Genomic DNA, 20,607 nt, shown 5'->3' with positions numbered 1-20,607 from the left:
AAGTAATGCAGAAAAATCGTGAGAGCCTTCATTCAAGCAGAATCGCTCAATAATCTGTTTCATTGCCATGCAAACACCCTGTTGAGCTGATCTATAGAGTTCAGAGGAGGAGACAGAGGATCTCAACAGATTGCCTTTCTTCAAAGCTACAAGCAGCTCTACACACCATCCAGGGTTGTACAGCAAATGTAAACTTTCAGCTGATATGCAAAGCAGCATGCATCAATTTATGTCCCCATGGTAACATGGGTCCTGCTTTGTAAAAAAATGTAACCATGGTTAATCCTGATTTAGATAGTGGTGGACAAAATCATTTCGACATACACCAAAGGTGCGTTTCTGTGTGTGCGTGTGTGTTTTCCACAGCCAGGGATGGAAATAAGGCCACTAAATATGAATTCCTAGTAGATACCACAGGGATTACAGAAAGGTAAGAAGCTGATTAAGTTATTTCTAAGTTCAATCGTAACTGCATATCTATATCTGACATATACATACACAACTCTTATTTTGTGTGCTTTTCTGGATATTCAACAGGCATTCAGGGCAGCTGTCAGCCTGTTTATTATAACTACCTCTTCTGGCATTGAGTGAATTCCCAATTTTTTTTTGGTTCCTTAAAGCTTAATATTCAGAAGTTCTGTCAACAAAATAAATAGCCTAAAAATTGCTGCAACTTTAAACCTTTGCCTTGTTTAATATGTGCAGATATATCATATGTGCGATCTCAAACGTTAGCAACACATTACTTAATAATTAGTTCTTTAGATCTGATATGTATGAAATCCGGACTGTCTGACCCTGCAAGGTCAAGATGGTGTGCTCAACCAAGACATCGACTGTTCATTTTGCTGATAATATATCCTCTAGCGTAAAAAAAACAAACTATGCAAACATGTTTACAAGTGTGAAACTTGATTTCCTATTAGTTTAATAGATTAACTTTCAAAACATCAAGAAAAGTGTTTCCACTAAAATGTCAGTGTTATCATATTTAAACCACCTACTGCTAAAGAGTTAGCTTCTTTCAAAATTTCTGGGATCAACATGAGATTTAAGCAGTGAATGCACTGAAACTTAAACATCCTATTGCTTTAATATCTTAAAGTTTGTATGTGAATCAAGCACACAGGAATCCCATCTAGTCCTTTACTTGTCTATAATATGGGGTAGTTTGAATACATATGCAGAAGTACAGCCATCATTGAAAAGAAAGGTAATTCAATCAGCAACATTCCAGCGTGACACAGATTCGCTTTGTCAGTTGTGCTGCTACCAGTAATTCATCTTTCTGAAAACAGACACTATCTCAACAATAATTTCTTTCAACTCTGATACCTAGCAAAGAGGTTCATGAAAATTTAATAAAAGGTTTTTATTGGCTAACACCACAGTCCCTTCTGATCTAACCTGAACAAGAGCATGTTTCCTTTTTCTGATGCCCTTCGAGAAAGCTAAAGCTACTCATGTCATGCCTAGTGGGACACAAATGGTAATTCCTGCAATTATTGCTCAACTCACAAGTGACTACACATTTAAACAGACTATATGAACACACACTTGCACATTGATTATTAGTTGAATGCATAAGTAAACAATGTGAGGGGTAGGGCTCTATGTGGAAGTCCAGATGGGCTGGCTGGGAGGCTTGTCTGGGAAAAAGCTGTCCCAAGCCCATGCACCCCTCCTCTGATCCCCTCTGGCCCTGTGTGCAGGACTGCAGTTAGCCCGGTCTGAGCAGCAGAGGGTTAACTGCACTGCCCAGTCACAGGCGTGAAGTGAAACAATGAAATAATGGCAGAGAGTGAATGCTCAAAGGCAGGGGGCACAGTGGGTGTGGGAGGGCGGGGGCTAGCCATAGGCTCCTGCAGATGTTGCTGGGCTTCTGCGGGTCACACAATCACACGTATTAGCATTCCTGATAGAGGGAGCCTGGATTAGGGAGCTGAATGCCTTTCTCAACTCTGACAGAGTTTGAACACACGAGAGAAGTAAAGCAGAAAGAAAGAAATCCAGGAAACGTGGGGAGGAAAGGTGGAAAAAAAAGAGTGTAGTAGTAGAAAGGAACCTACAAACAGTGTTTCGGAAGTGCCAGCTTACAGAGAGAACGGGCATACCGCTCAAGTTAGAAGAAAGGGAGAGAAAAAAAATCAAATGCAGAGTAAGACTGACAGACAAATTGTGCCAAATTGGCTAAAATAGCCGATGAAGCTGTTTAACAAACAGACAACAACAAGAAATGAAGCGTGTGATAATTAAATGGCTTTGTGAGTATGGTTGAGGGGGTATATATATGAAACGTAGATTTCTATTTGCAGTTGAATCAGTGAATGAGCAAAGACAAACGGCTTTCTTTCTTCTTTGTACGTCTGTGTTAGTGAGGGAGAGTGAGAGAGAGCAGAAACAAAAGCTTTTCAGAGTCTATGTGTGCTGTCCTGTCCTTTTTTCCCAGGACAGAGGTCTAGAGAGGCCTCATATTTCTAGCTGCTGTCAAGTCAGGGTGAGAGGCAGAGACATCGAGGGGCAGCTGTTTTCTATGAGGAAACCCGGCTCCCTCACACATGGCCTTTGATCCAGTTTAGCTTCATTGGCCAACCAATCTGCCATCCCCCCACCCTCTATGTATGCATGGGTATGTGTTTGGGTAAGTGTATATCAGACTAAAGTGGGGGTGTACTTGTGTGCTGTAATTAGCGTAGTAAGGGGCACAAGTGGTGGCAAAAAAAAATGGAACCAACTCTGAAACTTAAGTACTAAAACGAAGTGAGAAGCAACATAAAACCAGGGCTTTTGCTCTCTTCCTCTGTCTTTGTTTTTGTACAAGACAAATAATTTCACAGGAATGCAGCAGGTCTGGTCTGATACTGTTGTGTATTCAGCAAAGATATAAAGGAGGCACTGAACAATAAACCACTGTGAAAAACACTAGTTGCTACAAGAAGACTTTTCATATTTAGTTAAGTGTGTAACACTGCAGCTGGTTTTTGGTGGATGAAGAGTTGAAACAGAATTCTATAAAATCATCTGCAGAGGCAAAAAGGAGGATCGTAACTGCAGCTAATCAGTGTGCCTGGACAGATAAATCATTTAAAACCTGGCATGTCTTTGTCCAAACAACTTGACCACAGGACCAACTTTTTTTGTGACTTCTGAAACTCGTCTTCCCTTAGAATACGGAGTGTATGCACTCCAACCGACTTCAGAGGAGATCTCTTCATTCATAGAATTACTGCAACGAGATCCACGAGTCCTCTGCAGTTGATATAAGTGTAAGGTTATAAAGGGTAACAAAATAGTTTTGCTGAACATAGCCATTTGTGGGCTTCTTCTTTTTCCTGGCTAAAAGTCCAGTGAGTTAATGGACTGACTCTAATACCCCTCAAACCACTAATTGTGAACTCCGTTGGTCTTAAAGGTCCACACCTGGCGAGAAGCATATGTGCACTGACAAAATAAATCTTAAGGCTACATGTTGAATCAAAATGTGATATACAGAGGCTCCTGACTAAGCATTAGTGTGTAGGCATGTTGTTTTTTTTTTCAAAAAATCTTAGTCTTTGATGATAATACACTGTGTGTACACTGCTGAACTCAAGCATTTTTAGTTTCATTACAACTTCCACTCACTGGCTCAACATAATAAAGACATAGGTATCCTTGTAAGTGGGCTCTACTGCACTCAGATGTTTCATGCAGAAATATCATTAGTTCACACTAGTTCTAGCAAGAGACTGTACAGCTGGAAAATGATCAGCGCTTCCTGCTGTCATTATCCTCTGATCCTTGACAACAAAGGAAAAAAAAAAAAGGCAGTGACAATGAGAGCACACAAACCTTTACATTTGGCAGTTAAGGGAGGTGTACCTTTGTCCCCAACCAATGACTATCAGTCATTCTACAAGTTTAATATTTGCTTCTGCCTGCTCATAAATTTGCATTGCATTAGAACCTGACCTAAATGCATTTTTATCACCCAAAGTAATTAGCTGAGCATTAGCTGTATGAGAGAGTGAGAGTACTATGAGGCTGAATCTTTCCTGAACGGGTGGTGGCTGAACGAAAGCTACAGGCGGGATGGCTGAAGAGTAAAGCAGAGCTGGGCCACCAGATGAAAGAGGAAGTAAACATGGCCAGAGTGCTGCCTCTTTAATCTGCTACATTAACTCTAGCACCACAAGGGGAGGAGCATGCAAGCAGGCAAACAGCACAGCCTAACAAAAGGGGAGTGTCAATGAGGGGGTAATAAGGAAAGACAATGAGTAAACAAGCAGGGGAAGTCCAGGCCTGGTGTGCCAGAAACTCCCTGCCTCTCACTGCCTGGCACACACAAAGGCCCCGCTGTAATTAGCCACCCCAATAGGTTGTTTAGCATTTGCATATAAATGCCCTCACAGGCAAATGCTAAACACACTGACACAAGCCATGCCCAAAACAGACGTTCGCCACACCTCTACCCCTCCAGGAGGTCTCAGGGGTCCACTTATGCTGGGGTGCCCCCTCCCTCTGCCTTGTGCTTGTACCTACTACAGGCAAGCTGGCATCCATTACAAAAAAAAAAAAGAAAAGAAAAAGGCGGACAGCACACCATAGTGCGGGTGCTCAGTTCTTGTTTCTAGAGGGATTGTGAAACACTGTAGCCAGGCTTCCTGTTGAAGGCCTACATACCCATCTGTGATGAGAAAATACACTGTGCCCTGACCACAGGACTCAACGAGACAGCAGGTGTAGGCCCGTTGCTTTGCTATATAAAAACCTAACATGTACGGTAGAAAAGAACTCGTTCAGAAATAGCCATATACATTTTAACATCCTTGTACCCTCCACATGTGCAAGAGCAACGGGTCGTTCGCACACTGCGAGACACAAATGTTTGGTCACGGTCAAAACACACAAACCTGTTTGTTTTAAGCTGTCTTGCAGAAAAAGAGAAGTGTTGTAGGAAGAGCAAGGTAGTAGATTACAAACAAAACCAGACAACGTTTACCCAAGGTTTATCTGATTTTTCATGTTTTATGCATTGAAGTTGCAAATCTCATAATCCAACCCGCACTTCAGTTCTATAAGTCTGTCTTTGTCTACAGTTGTTTTGACAAAGGCAATTCATGAGAAAAACGGAAAACTATAGAAAGGAAGGAAGTGATGAGACTGGTGTCTGCACTCTGCCTGCAGTGACCACCTCCTCTCTCTTTTTTTTCCTCTTTCCTCCAAACCTATACTCAACAGTGTAAACAAAGGCTGTGTCATCCAGACACTTGTCCTGCTCCTGGTACCGCTCGGAGGGAGAGAGTTCAGAGCTCCTGCACCACACAAGGGATACTTCCTGTTTTAATCCTCAGCACAGAGTGCGTTTTACCAGTCTACTCTGCTCTTATTAGCAATGGGTTTCTGAGCTCTGCTTGTGGTACAGGAAGACCAGAGAATGAAAAGCTATCTGCTGAACACTTGGTTCTCGCTTGCCATGTGGCCTGTTGTTCCCCATCAGGGCATGATCCGACATGAGGAAACACCTGGCTGCAACAAAAAGCAGACAGTAAGAGGAGCTTATTTTGCAGTGCTCCTCTTACTGAAACCTTTCCTGAGTTACAGGGACAACTGGCTGTGAAGAAGAGATAGTCTAAATTACACAAATGAGTATTCTTTTTTTTCATCTCTACCGAATGTGCGTGATCTGGAGAGGATCTGGGTGAAAATGCCCTTTGGAGTTGCTCTAGGGAGAGAATATTAGTAGCAGAGGAGAGGGAAAAATCAGGATATCTTGTCAAAGGACTGGCACTTAGCATGTGAAGAGGTGAAAAACTGTTGTAACAGTCAGTATCCGTTTTGGGCCCTGCTCTTACCTCAGGCTGACTTCCTATATGTGGTCTGGGTGTGTTTTGTTTTACTGTTCACACAACAATGCAGACACACTATTTGTTACCACCTGGGTAAAGCCAAAATGTCAAACGTTCAGCTCTGCCAGAAAAAGATTGGAAAATGTCATTTTTAATTTAGCTTAAACTGATGCGTAACAGACTGGCAGACATACGGCAGATGACGAGGTGATAGACGAGACGTTTTAAACTCAAACCGCGTTAATAAATGTGCATAATTCTTTCTTAGGCTTGCGTGAGCCTCCGCATTCAGCAGAACAACTAATAGCTGCATAAACCAGCTCCGGGACCCAATCTTCATTCATTAAACAGTAGGGGAAAATGAACGCCATGGTCACCAGACGAGGCAGATGACGTCACAAAGCCGGGGTCACCAGCCTGTTACGGCCGTCTACCCCTGTGTCAGCCCCATGGGACCTCCCCCACCTCATTCAGCCTATTGGCCAAATATAAGCTCTGCGGTGCTGAACATTAGAATGAAAACAGTCTAGGAGGGTTTGTGTCAAATATATGAACGCCAAGGTGCTTTCATTGCGATGAGACATCAGCCACTGGCTACAATACAGCAGCTACAGCAAAACCTAAATGAGAGAAGGAAGTGTGAGGACTAAAAGGCAAGAAGTGCCATTTAATTGGATAAATATGTATTAAATTTTTATTCACTGTATTTGTGGTAAGGAGAGGAACAGTATGTCTCATCCTCCTCAGGCAACACACACACACACACACACACACGCACACACACACAACTCCAGTTTTCGGTGTTTCTGTGTGGGTGTCTGCCTCTCTCCAATCAATTTATTATGAGGCACCGAAGTCCTCATGTTTGTTCATTTAACACAGGGAAAATGAGAAACAGCATTTATTTTTGGTACGGTGAGACCCGCAGTAAAAACCACATGTGTGTCGCCAGGGAGAGGAGAAGTGAGAGGCAAAGGCACATAGGACAGACACTCCTCAGAATAATATGAAGGTGTAATAATGTGACTTTGAAGAAATGTTGCTTTAACTGCAGTTTTGTGCAGCATTTATTGCGGTCTGTATGACACCTGGCATAAATGGTTTACTCTCAGGACAGTGCCAATTATAATTCAGCCAATCAGAAATCTTTCATAAATCCACCGACATGCTCACTGCAATAGCTAGATGCTTATTTGACGAGATAGGATGGGGTGGGATGGCGACATACGCACATGCAGTATATCTTCTTTTTAATTACAATGTCTGCAGCGGTGGGACTCTGCTATAAACAATCATCTGTGCAATCAAACACAATAACACCAACACTATGCATTATAACAGCACATTCTCAAATTGAAAAACAGAATTATTGTGCAGACTCCTTGTATCATTGTTCCTGGCAATATAGCTGAAAAATGTAACAAAAAAACTGAGTAGCTTACGAGCTGAGGGGTGAAAATCTGCAGGCTATCGTTCATCGGTCTGCTATTACAGCAGTTCTTCTTCATCTGATTTTAAAACAGCAGTCAGGTGGTGGTTTTAGAAAGATCAGCACAGACATTTACTGATTTTAGAAAATAAATAAATGAATACAACACAGAATTCTATCACCATTCTGCTGAATGCAAAGCTCCGACGTCTCACTATTTCAACAGATTATCAGATTTTTTCACATAGAAATAGAAAATACGTGCATTTTTGCATGCGCTTTTTTAAAGTTAACACTTTCTCTCTGATTTCGTACAGAGGTGCTGCTAAATACTTGTCCGGAGCTCGCGATTTCCCATAAAAAGAATTTGTATGTGATCTCCTTCTCACAAAGACTAGCATGAGGTGCTACAACAAACAAAAATGTACAGTATATATGGGCACACACTGCATGTTGCATGCTGACACAAAGGGAGAAAAGGGAAATATAGCGACAGAAGCTGAAAGAGAGCTCACATCAGAAAACTACAGCACTTAGAGGCCATTTTATTGCTTTGCTGTGGTCAAGTGAGGTGCACCGAGCTCAATTCCACCACAACAATGGCAAAGAGGGCCACAGAGACAAAAGAGGGCTATCCTTGCTTCTTAACCCCTTCACTACTGGCGGATCAGTCGCCTGGGGGCAGCGAGCGAAAAGCATCAGGCCACCTCAGGAGAAGCGAGGAGAGTGACAGTCCCAACTTACAATATATACCTACAGTATGACGACGGCTCAGAATGGACACACATATAATGTGTTCATTTTACACAGCGAAAACTACATTTACACGACCCCCAGAAGAATCAGTGGACGGATGGAGTCAGAGTCTATTTTTCTCTGATCAGGAAGAAACAGTCGGTTGCCTCACCTCAGCCCTGCCTCACACTGAAACATACTGCAGCTTTCTCTCTATGTCTTTCCATCTCTGCCCCTCCCTCTCCTCTTCTCTCTCCTCAACTGGGAACACGGACAGGCTACTACGCATTTGCAAGTGAATTACTCTTTTTGTTAAGATTTGTGTGTCCGTGTGTAAAAATGGGAAAGAGGGTGTAAGAGGGAAAGGGTGCTCCTGCCATCGCTCTTTTCTTTTCTTTTCCGTATAATCCTGAGGAGGATAAGCTGTGAGATACACAGAGAGGAAGTGCCATAGACCTGCTGGGGTCCAGAGCATTCCAGCAGTGCATTCCTGCAGGCTGGCTATCAAACACACATATAGATAGAGACAGACTAAACCTATCTCAAGCTCACGGGTCTACCGTTTGTCACAGCCAAAGAAATGATTGGGCCGAGTGCTTACAAAGAAAGCAGTGCTTACAAATTAGACAGACCTAAATGTAAAAACCCAGCTAGGCTGTAGCTAGGATTTCAAAACAGAAATTAAAGATCAATGGAGGCACAAAAAAAAAAAAGTTATTGTATAAACCCCCCCACCCCACCCCTTAAGAAAAACAAACAACCATTCATCTATATATCTGCCTCTTTGAAAGCAAATTTAGCTAGTAGTGGAGGAGTCTGATTAAAACAGCAAACACAATATTAATACCACATTCGCAAAGCTTTGTATAACCCTTCCAAACAAGTACCGACCTACTGACCAACGGATAGAAACTGACAGACTGACTATGCTCATGCACGCGCACACACACACACACACACAAAATTGCACTAATGCAAGCCATGATGTTGCGTCATTGGGTGACCCAGCTGTAAATTAGAGACAAAAATATCATACTAATGCTTTGAAACACAAATCATATGACTGCATTAAGATACGTCTTCTTTTGAACAAAATCAAATTTCTTTGGAGGAACAAAAATTGTTCATTTTTAGCCTCGGTGTAACCGAGCGAGCACGCCGCGTTTTAAATGGAAACGACATGAAATTGCATTTTCAAAATACACAATACCATAGATAATATGGAATATGAAAGCAGGAGCTGTGCAGCTGATGCACTGTCGATATGTTAAACCTGTCACTCTCTCTCCCTAAAACACCCACTTGCGCGCGCACACACACACACACACACACACTTACATTTTGGTTACACAATGTAGATTTCACAGACACAGATAAACAATGCGAGGGCAGTTATCACTCCACAGAGCACAGTAACGTAGAGGAAGAGGAAGAGCATGACAAAGAAATAGGGGAGGACAAAAAAGACGGCGTGTGTGTCGTCAGAGTCACAGGCCAGAGGGGCCCATGTATTGTTCCAGGGCTCAGCGTAGGGAGAAAAAGGCGACCTGGGCCGCCTCTGTCTAAGCGTCCTCCATGTTTTATGCATTCTGTCCTTTGTGATGATAAGCGCCAGAGCGGAGGGTGGAATGCTGGCCTCCAGGGTCCAAGAGAAGGGTGGGCTTATGAGGAGTAGGGGGGGGGGGGGGCTGGGGGTGCAGCTCAGTTCAATTTTGCAGCACTTGAAGTGCTCCCTGTCATCCCCGCCTTGCCCGCATGTAGGGGCATATGTAGCTTATAGAGACACAAAACCGTGGTTTCAACCATCCCCGAAAACAAGGGCTAACTGACTCTCCTGCTGCCTCAAATAGGATCAAGTCAGTCATAGCCCCCCCCCCAACCCCAAACGCACAGACTCACATACAGACGCACTTTTACAATACTGCCAGTCCTGGACAAGCATGCATCACACAGGTCTTCTTACTCACATTTGAAACAACAACAACCCAGGAATAAAACGGTGTCTGTCCCTGTTGGAACTCTGTTATCTAACAAACAGCCTTGTTTGCTGCAGGAGGAATATTGTACATTTATTTCAAAAGCAACATAGAGATTTTAGTCAAGGATGCAGAAGCGCATTATAACCTTTTTTCCACGGCAACAACTTTAATTCATCGTTGGGAAATCAGATATAAATTTGTATATATAAGTCTCACACGCTATGGAGCTCTATTCTATAACAACTTGATCACTGATGGAGAGAAAATCAAAACAGAACCCATCTTTTTCCTTTCAAACATATTACTGAGGAGAAAGGACCCCCTCCTTCCCAACCCTCCTTATCTTTCTTCTATCTGTGCGACTTGTTTTTTTGGGAACAGTTCAAACTCACAAGAATAATGGCGAAAACAAAACCTGCATAATGCCAAGACCTTGACGTGGCACATTACAAAAAAAATGTGATTTTCAGAGTGCCGGTAATCTGAATGCTGCTGCGCGCACACACATGCAGCGACACATGCGCATCTTCGCATGTCATAAATCTAGTCTACCACAATGATTTAACCAAGATTGTTAACATGATAACATATTGTGAAAGAGCAAACCGCAAAATACCCCGCCAACTTCACTTCAAAAAGATTAAAGGATGACAGTGACGAGGAAAAAGAAGCAAAATCAAAAGAAGACAGGGGCAGGGAATTTCAAGAAAAAGGGGTGCTCTCTGTGGATAAAGAGGAGCCCTTTCAGACACTCAGGACTGCTGGGATTACTGATCAGGTACAGGATTCATGCACAGAGTAAGCATGCCTACGTACACACACACACACACACACACACACCTGGGCACCACATCGCTTCCACCCTCCCTTCCCACTTTGTTGTGAGTTGAACCAGGTCTCCCCTGCTCCCCCACCCCTCTTCCACCGGCCTGCTCATCTGTGATAGCATGACATGAGCACTGGCCTCTGCTGTGGGACAACTGGAAGAATTAGGCTTCGCTGCAGAATCATATTGAGGAGCAAACATCAGATTCAAAGCCGCCTGACGACTGCACTCGTCTCAACGTCCATACAACTAACCGCAGAGACAAACTCTTAGTATTAAATCCTGATTTCACAGAATACACATCGACACAATGGTAGAGCCACTTCTAATGCGTTCCCTCTCATATGCACAGAAAAAGGAATTAGTTCAGAATGAGTAGTGATGTTTCACAAATACAGAAATTAAAAATAAAGAAACAAAAAAATATTCATGATTTGAAAAATGACTTTATCATTTGTGGTGTTCCAAAATCCCTCTACATTTTATTCTTAAGAGCATAAAGAGGTGGATAACTGTTCTCTGTGTGCATAAATGCATACTTTTAGTCCAGCACGCCACTGAATCTGTGCTGAGTCTTGCACATGTGGTCCTAGTCAATTGTTCACCCAAAGAGGGCTCCCTCCGACCGAGGACATGGCAGCGAGCTCCCCCGCTATGCCAGTGCCCAAGCATGGAGAGGTGGGAGTTAAGAGGAGAGATATGCGTAGACGCAGAGAACGAGACAGAAAGAAGGAGAGGCACAGCGAGAGGAGGAGAAGGGGTTATGACAGCCAGAGGCGCTGTCTCCTTTTTCTCTGCGTTGCCCCCCCAAACCATAAAACAAGCCTAACCGTGACGACTGCGACTCCCTTTATCTCGCTTACCCAACTGGACACGCTGTTCCCACTCACACAGTCAAATGGCATCTGAATTTTCTGAACGTACCTGTCATCAAATGTTGTGAGAGATGAGGATGAAGTGAAAACAGTAGACAAGCACTCTTGTTACCGTCCAGGATCAATGGCAAGTGCACATAACCGCAGTAAAAAACAGCAAACATATAACAGCATTATAAGACCCAATATTGCCTTTGTGTCATGAATAACAATCACAAGGGCAACGCAGCCACAGCACTTCCAGCACGCACAATTCTACCACAGATGTGTCACCAAATTCACAAGCCTGCAGTCACAAACAAAGCTCTTCCAATCACTCCATTCACACAAAGAACTGTGTTTCGTGTTCAACATCATCATATAAAATGTTTACAATTTTGTCGATTTTCAAAAACCACGTGGGGGATGTTTGAAAACAGCTGTTTAGTGTCATAAACACAAGTCCAATCAAGTCCAAATAATCAAAGAAATTGTGATGAAAATGAATGGTTTAAAAAAAAAAAAAAGACACGTGCAGGGGATGCTTTCATTCATTTTTTTTTCTCAACACACAATTTATCTATTTTACTCAAGCTATTAAACAATCTGCCTGCACCCAAATGTTTCCCAAATATTCACGGAAATTTAAAAATGTGTCTTGAGCAAATATCTGGGGAAAAAAAATAAGGTAAATCTAGTCTTTTTATGACAATTTTAAAAAAGTGACCATTTCAAACTGAAAATGGGCTATTTTAAACTAATCTCCAAAAATGCTGTCTGTGGTAGAGGAAAAAATAAATAAAAAAATGTCACCTTGGTAGCTTTTCAGTAGGATGGTATGAGTCAGAGATGAGCTGGAGATAGTACAGCGAGCGACACTAAACACAACACCTGACAATATTTTGAAATGGAATTCGCAGAAATAAAGCCAGTGACACTCCTATACCTTTTCCTGGGACTGTTATAATTAAACATAAATATGACAATGAGGCAAGACAGGAAAACCAGACAGGTGAGATGACAGAAAACATTTCTGCTGTCTTTGTTTTGTAACAGAAGAGGAGGAGAGGGAGGAGGACAAGGAGGAGGAGGAGGAGAACAGGAGTGTTACTGTCATACAGGGGAGGAAGGGAGCTCACTGGTGTTTTGGCACAGCAGCCTACCTGTCCTACAGAACATCTATAAGTTTCTAATCACTGGAATGTGAACACACTTCGGTTACTTCTGAGTTACTTTTGAAGGTTTGGGATCAAAACGACAGCACAAAATTAAAAAAAATAGGGGGGGGGGAATAAAAAACTAGAAATGGTCTACGATTAAAACTGAAGTCTTAAATCATTTTAAAGAATGCCAGTTTCTCCCTCTTCTCAAGCGGCTAATCTCTCTGTGTCTGCTCCTCTCCAGTATGAAAAGTAGGGATCTGTTTACCTGACCTCTCCCTCAATGGCCCATGGCTATCTGACCTCTCTGCACTCCCTCCCCACCCTCCCTCCTTTGGAGGGGGTTCTCTCTCTGCTTGGCAGTCTCAACGTTTAATTTCATCAAAGCCGTTACCGGTCTATATTTGTGTCTCCCATCTTTAAATAAAGCCATGATATTAATCCTGCAGATGCTGACAGCGTAGGAGCTTTGTGTAGCTCCCAAAACAAACCAACAACTGCCGTCACCCTTTTCTCCCAGCCAGACCCACTCTCTCCCCATTATCCCTCGGCTGTTTGCGAGGGGGTTTCCTCTCCTTCTTTTTTATCTCTGCACTCACTCCATGACCCTTGTTCCCCCTGTTTCTTGCTGTCTGACCCCCACCCTACCCACCCACCCACCCCACAGCCTCTCACCCCCCTCTCTGTTTTCCCCAACGGTGCACATATCCTATCACTGCCTCTGCTCGCTCGCAAAGCCTTTTTTCCTCTTTCTTTTCCCGTCTATGTCGCAAAAAAATTATTCAACACAATATCCGACTCAAAATTCTTGCCGACACCCCCCCCACCCCGCAACTGTGCTGAGATCCAGCCCATCCGAAAACACCATTTTTGATCAAATTTGTGGAGATCTGAAATACATCTACACGCCGAGGTACCAGCTGCGTTTACTTATTTTTCTGACATTTTTGGCGAGATTAGTGCTTGTGGTGTCACAGGGAGTAATAACGGATTTTTCTTCTTTTTTTTTCCAAAAAAAAAGGGGCCCTTTCAGCTCAGACTGGCTCCATCACTACGAGCCCGTTTGCATTTTAGCGCAAACTGTTCTAAATTGCGTTTGTGAATGATTTCCTGCGTAGTTCGACTTTGAAGAGGAATAAAAACCCTAAATGTTAATGGTCGACTAACTGCACGCAGTGACCCACAGACCATACTTAAAGTTTCCAGTCGTAACTTTGGAATGATTATATCAGCTTAGGGTCAGACTTTTAGGACAGTGTTCTGTTTTCTTTCCGGTCAGCATTTCTCCGGGCAAAAAAAAAACTGTTCTCTTGAAAGTCTGATACGGTAGCCAAGTAGTTCGAGGCATGAGATCCAGCCTCCCTGTCTTCCCTAAACCACATGTCTGATCTCTGTTGCAGCTCACATTCTCAGGCTGTCCGTGTACAAGGTCCTGCCGATCCGCTTCTGACACGAAGGAGAACCGGGGCTCCGTTTTTTCCCTCAACACACACGCTCGCAAACACTTACCCCCTAACGCACGCACGCGCACGCACACACACACACACACACTTGTCGATCGATTTGCATGTGACTTCGTCAGTGAATGAGCGAGAATCGACTTAAAAACAACGCTCGAAAGAGGCAAAGAGCTATGAAAAATAAAAAAGAAAACATGGACAAAGTGGGGGGAAAGAGGGAAAGTGTAGCTGGAGGAACTAAGACAGGGCGGAGGGATTGCACGTTTCAGACAGAGACGTGTCGGAGAACAACAAAAATGTCCCTATCCAGAAGAGGATTTTAGAAGCGTACGACGGTGCTGAAGCCCTTTGGATGTGGCAAGTGTCAAATCTGTCAAAAAAAAAAAAAAAAAAACAGAAAGCGAGAGATGTCCCCCTTTTCCCGGACGCACACGGACCCATAGGCTGGACTTGGAGTTCCTTTTCTGGGCTGCGCTCATGTGGAGCTGCCGCTGCCCGTCGTCCGCTCAACACAGCCCTTTTCTTGTTGCATTTGTGCCTCAAAACACGCTTCTCGACATCCACAAGCCCTCTATACCTTTCCCCGATCCCACCGACAAGCACATATCTGTTTTAAAACCGTGCTTTTCCACGTTCAACTGCTTGGAGTGGATCGCTGTCTTTGCCCGTTTCTTATCTTCCATTCATGAGGAGAGGAGAGGACGAACGCTCATGTAAACACAGGTAACGATATGAATAAAATCGAGAATAAACCAAACTATCTTGCATGAAATGAACTTGTGATCGCCGGTCATCTCTCACGGGGTGAGAAAAGCCAGCTCCGCTACACGTAAAGCACGAACAGATAGAGGAGATTCAGATAAGTCACACAGCGAAAAGAATAGGATCGTGGAAACAGAGAGGAAAAGAGACAAACGCAAAGTTGAAACTTACAATTTCTCGCTGCCGCTTTGTGATCCTCGCTTTTTAATCCAGTATTGAGATGATTTAGCTAAAGATCCCATCAAGGCAGTCTCCTTTTGGTCAGTTTGCGCTTAGGGTGGCAAAAGAAAGATCATTGTTGTTGCGGAGTGTAAAAAACCGAAGTAGGTACTATTAGTTGTTAAAGGCAATATAAAAATAATTTGGATGCAAAGCAGGCGATGAGTCTTGTGTTAGAGGGAGCGAGGAAGAGGTGAAAGTGAGATCTGATGATTGAAAAGAAAAAACTCTTTGGATCTTTATTCCTGCTAATTAGTTTCCTGCAAAAAATGGCTGTGATTAATTCAGTGCGCATGTGCTTCATTACACAGGCACGAAGGGAAGGGCTAATTAGCCGCCTTCTGGATCAATAAGATTCAGCAAAGGAGAGAGCTCGGGAGAGAGAGGGAGGGAGGGAGGGAGAGAGGGAGAAAGAGGAGGGAGGGAGGAATGGATGGATAGATAGATAGAAAGATAGATACAAGTAGAAAAAGAGGAAAGTAATGATCAGGAATTGAAAATATGGAATTAAGAACAGCGGAAAGTAAGAGTTTGATTTGACGGAAGACAGTGAAAGTTAATACCGGAGCAGGCAGCCGCAGCAGGCAAAGCCCGACGGTACAGTCGAAGCTTTGCCTCCGCTCTTTCTTTTTTTTACTTTCTAAAACGTTTTTCGTCCCGTTTTTTTTTTTTTTTTTTTTGAAAAAAAAATTAAAATGTATGCAAATTCCGTAGCTCCTGAAAGCACACAAGCGATCAGGCTTTATTCGACTCGGTCTTTTCCAGTTTCTGTCTGATGTTTTCCTCGCGTCAAAGCCACACACCAGGCTGCGTTTTCTGACGAGTTTACGGTCCACGTTTTTAACAACTTATTGAAAATCATAACCGAGTTTCGGCGGGCGGATGAAATGGCTGAAAATGAGAGAGAGAAAAAAAAGTAAGGGAAAAAAGTGCTACTTCTCGGCAGTCTGGACCGCAATCATGCGAGCAACTGTGTTTTGTATATGTCTTTTTTTTTTTTTAAAAAGCCAATAAACCAAACACTCCCCGAAATTCAATGCACGTTTAGAAGGATTTCTGCACGCAGAATTGTACAGTACACCAGCAGCATATGAGCTGCTGTGCAGGATACTGTTGTAATCTGCAAAGTCCAGAGCTTGTCGTAAGTACAGTGGCACCTGCATATTATCAAACTTACCTGTATTTGTTCCGGTAAATATATGTACTTTGAGCATTTAGAGTAATACCACTTGCCCATATCCAAAAGTTGACATAAAATAGCCCTGATGCGTGGCTTCAGCGTTTTAACTTTGTTATACTTTACGTTGTTCGACCTGTGCTCCACAAGAAATTCCCGAATATTTGTATGTTCAGATTCTTTAAAAATGTAAATCCAACGATGACAGGTGAAGGAAGGTGAAAGTCTAACACAACGTAAGAGGACTTTAAAGCAATATGTGGCCCTTGATTCTTTACACATGGCGTGCACTCGTTGCTCTGAATAAAATGCGAAAATCAAAACTCTTCATTACATTGAAAATAGTGAAATTCAGCTTGATAAAATATCACAAATACAACCGAGACTAGAGGGGGAAAAAAAGTGTCAGTTTCACAGTTACTGTCAGATCTGAATATCAGCTTGAATTCAATCCGGCATGTTGCTCTGTAACACCTAACGTGAAAGAAAGAAATTGTTTCACAGAAGTGAAGGAAGACACAGCTCACAGGTTTACATATTTTTCCAGTGAATTTGGGGAAACTCCCAGAGAGCTGCTCTGTTTTTACTTCAATTTGCAAAGCGAGGTCAGCATCTCTCAGAAATACTTGTTGAAGTCTCTCTGCGTTCCGTACTGAAATGGGATTTTATTCAAATCCACGCCTGTAATAATATCCCTATAGCTAGACAGGTATTTAGAAAATATGAATAAGTTTGTTCTTACCAAGCACACCAGTGAAAGACTTGTGAGTGTAGGTGTAACACTGAGGGGTGATGAACAAGCAGGCTATCGTGACATCTATTACCAAACTGGTGGGAACACGTTGTCAATACTTGTAGGTTCACTGAAATAATAACAGCACTATAAATGTTTGACACAGTTGTATCAAGGCGTGTTTTCCCCAGCTCTGGCTTTTACTTAAAAAAAAAAACAAGAAAGAAAGAGGGAGAAAAAAAGCTATATGATAGTTCTTATATGGCCAGATGGTCAATGTGGCATTTTGCTCTGAGTTGCTTCATGATTAGTAATTTCTAAAAGCCTCGTCTTTACATACCAACAGATATTTGCAGATGTTGCGCGTTTGTTTCTCTTGGTCATCTTTACATAGAGCACTTTTCGCCCTTTCTAACTGGTGTTTCATCATTTTCTTCCGAGAGAAAAGACTGTATTACAAAAATCAACCTTTGAGTCTCTCGGTGCTCTTTGTTATGATAATTTTATTGCTGATTCTCCGAGGAAATGGACAATCCCGTACCCTCAGTACGCACACTTTCTGTGCAAACAGCCCCATATAGAGTGCTGGTCCGGTGAATACAAGCAGCAGCTTTCACTGATCACATAACGTGCTATGCTGATTGAAACAATACGGATTTGTTAGGCTGCGTCTACGTGGTGAATTCCGATGCAGGGTTAATAGTTAAATGCCAGATATACTGGAATACAAACATTTCCAGAGTATTGAACAGAACTTGAAGTGGTCATTATACAATGCGGCTATTTAAGAAACAAGCCATAACTGGGTTAATAAAACCGCCTGATATTTATTTCTCCAGACGTGTGGTGAATAGAAATGCATAGCGCAGAGGAATCCAATGTGTTTTTATTTTAAGAGTGCACATAGCCCCCTCGTGATGTGGTGGAGAATATGGCTGATGAAATAAATAGAATATATTTTATATTTTCCAGGGGCCTTTGACTTAAAGGTTAGGGAGGTTATGAAACCCCCATGGGACGCGGCGTTTCTACAGATCCAATAGCACATATTCCTTTGAAGAGCCAATGAAAATCAAACTTCTTACATTGTAGCCTATATGGCCAGGACCCAACTCCCCCCTTCCATCACACTCTCCCTCCTTCTCTCACCCTCCCTCAGTGCTACTCTCCCTCTCCCTGCTGGTAAAGTATATGGTGTGCTGTAACACGGCATTTCCTCAGCGCTCGCCTTCCACAAGCCGCGACAGGCACTGATACCTGTTTTTAAGCGTTGCAGCATCTGCTGTGTGCCCCTCTCCGACAAAAACAAAAAAAAACCAAACCCCCCCCCCTCAAAAAAAAGACAAGAAAACTGCATCGTCCCGTAGAACAGCTCGCATTTTTGTAGTGCGAGAGGCAGACTGCAGGAATCTCGAGGATTTGCTACGTGTCTGCTCTCTCGGGAAGAGGAGATTGTAAAAATGAATAGGTTGAAAATAGCGTGCGAGAGGAGTTAAAGGGGCTACGAGATAATAAAAGAGTCTGGTGTAATTTGAGGCTTGTAGGAGACAGCTTTGAGCCAGTCAGTCGCCCAGAGCCTGTGACAATGCAAACTTCACTTTACAAATGTATTTAAAGGCCTGATTGACATTGCTCCATCAGTGACCATATGGAGTGTGGTGTGGGCTAAAGCAAAAGAGGACCTGCCAGACGGAGGCCTTGATGTTTTTAGGGCCTATGCATCAGTGAAAAGAGAAAAGGGGGGAACTGACAGGGTCTGAGGCTTTTGTGTTACCAGCTTTCAATTGCGCCTCTCAGTGGGAAGGATAACTGTCCACGTGCCAGCCTCAATAGGCATACGTCGATGACTGGCATTGCAAATTCAACACAACCTGTGGCTATGACAGCCCGTGGGTGTGACAAAGAAAGGGAGAGCAGCTTCAAATGCAAAATGCTCCGTGGATGTGGGGCGCATGGAAGTGCTTGACCATCACCAGAGCTGTAAGGAACAAAACGATGCATTCAGACGGAGGGCCAAGCGCCATAATCGCCTCTAACGTGCTCGGATCGAAGCTATGTGATGGCGTTGTCGCTGAACCACGTGCACTTCTCAACTCTTAGAGACATTTATTTCAATGCATTCAGATTAAATTACATGTTATTTTATTTAGCGGGTACTGCTCGTGTCCGCGCACGCGCAATCCCAGTCAAAACACAATGGGAAACAAGAAGGGAAGAGCATATAAAAGCTGCTATCGGAAAAGATAAAAAAAGTCCTATAACTTTATAAAGAGATAACAACCTTTATATTCCACGGGATTCGGATTTAAGACGTGCATAGGCTGCAATATTAACTAGGAGGGTGTCAGTCATGTGTTCAGGCTGTGGTAAACAGACTTTCTTTGAAAAACAATCTGACTGATATGAAAATATTTAAATTAGGTGGAGTCGAAGCTCAAGGTGGAACACACAACGATACAATGCAATAACATTTGACTGTTTAAAAAAATGAAAATCAAATTAGTATTTTTCTTTCCTTAAATGATGTTCAAGAAAAGATTTCTTCAACACGTCACATGCAGGGTCTGTTAGATCCCCCACTCAGTGGTCATATGGGCTGATATGGACCATAGGAAAACTGCAGTCAAACAAGACTTTTTAATTCACTTTGTTCCGATTATTTTGCGTTTGTTTCTATTTTTATGAGAATCCGAGGCGCTGAAAAACATACTGTCGTCATTTATGTTAATTTTTCAAAAATCTACCCCTTATGTGGGAGGAAGTTAAATTCTAACTAAAACAACACAAGCTATACTAGCATGTTCTTTGCATTCATTTTCTTTTTTTTTTTCTTTTTTTTTTATAGCAATTGATTGTACAAAGCAGTTCAGGCTGCGCTGTTTGCTGCTACAGCACACATGAGGGGCTGGTGTCCGGCTCTCCGGCTCTCCCTGTGTGCAGGGTGGATAGGGCAGCACAGCCAGGTGCAATGGGAGCGCCCTCTTATGTTCAGCCTGACCAGTGAGTTCAAGCAGCGCATCAAGTCGCGCGCCTGCGAACCAGCTGGTCTTTTCCTTTCCAGCTACCATAAAGCTATGTTTTAAACTACCCCGCAAGTAAAGGATGCAGAATAACTGCCGGGTTATTCGGTGGACGGAACAGATTGGACGTGGAGGGTGTCCACAGCGGAAATCACACTTCGGATATACAGTGCTTTAAAATAGTTAACCAGTTAATTATGGTGCGCACACTGTCCGAAATTTGGGGATGATCTGTGGAAGTCTCAGGACACCAACGCCCAGAACATGACAACATGACCAAAACTTGGCCTTATTAGCAGAACGTCCTGCAGATATCAATGCAGCTGCAAATTCCTGCCATAGAGACGGCGTTTTTACTGGAGATGCAGCTCATGTATGTTTTCCTAAAATAACTTTTTAGAGTAGTGATATTTTTCCTGTGT

The 20,607-nt window shown here is 42.9% G+C and overlaps 1 protein-coding gene across 1 annotated transcript in view; it reads right to left on the bottom strand.

Annotated features, from left to right (window-relative positions):
* Positions 1-15,624, bottom strand: part of zfhx3b (zinc finger homeobox 3b) — a 130,352-nt gene extending 114,728 nt beyond the window's left edge. Inside the window, exon 1 of the mRNA XM_072380567.1 lies at positions 15,208-15,624. The gene's annotated coding sequence lies outside the window, so the exon portion shown is untranslated. The remainder of the gene's footprint in view (positions 1-15,207) is intronic.
* Positions 15,625-20,607: the final 4,983 nt, after the last annotated feature.

Source organism: Leuresthes tenuis, unplaced genomic scaffold, assembly GCF_036924035.1.
Source record: "Leuresthes tenuis unplaced genomic scaffold, fLeuTen1.0.hap1 SCAF_2, whole genome shotgun sequence".
Classification (NCBI taxonomy): Eukaryota; Metazoa; Chordata; class Actinopteri; order Atheriniformes; family Atherinopsidae; genus Leuresthes; species Leuresthes tenuis.
The sequence above is the reverse complement of the archived record's forward strand: the minus strand, read 5'-3'. Positions and strand labels throughout refer to the sequence as shown.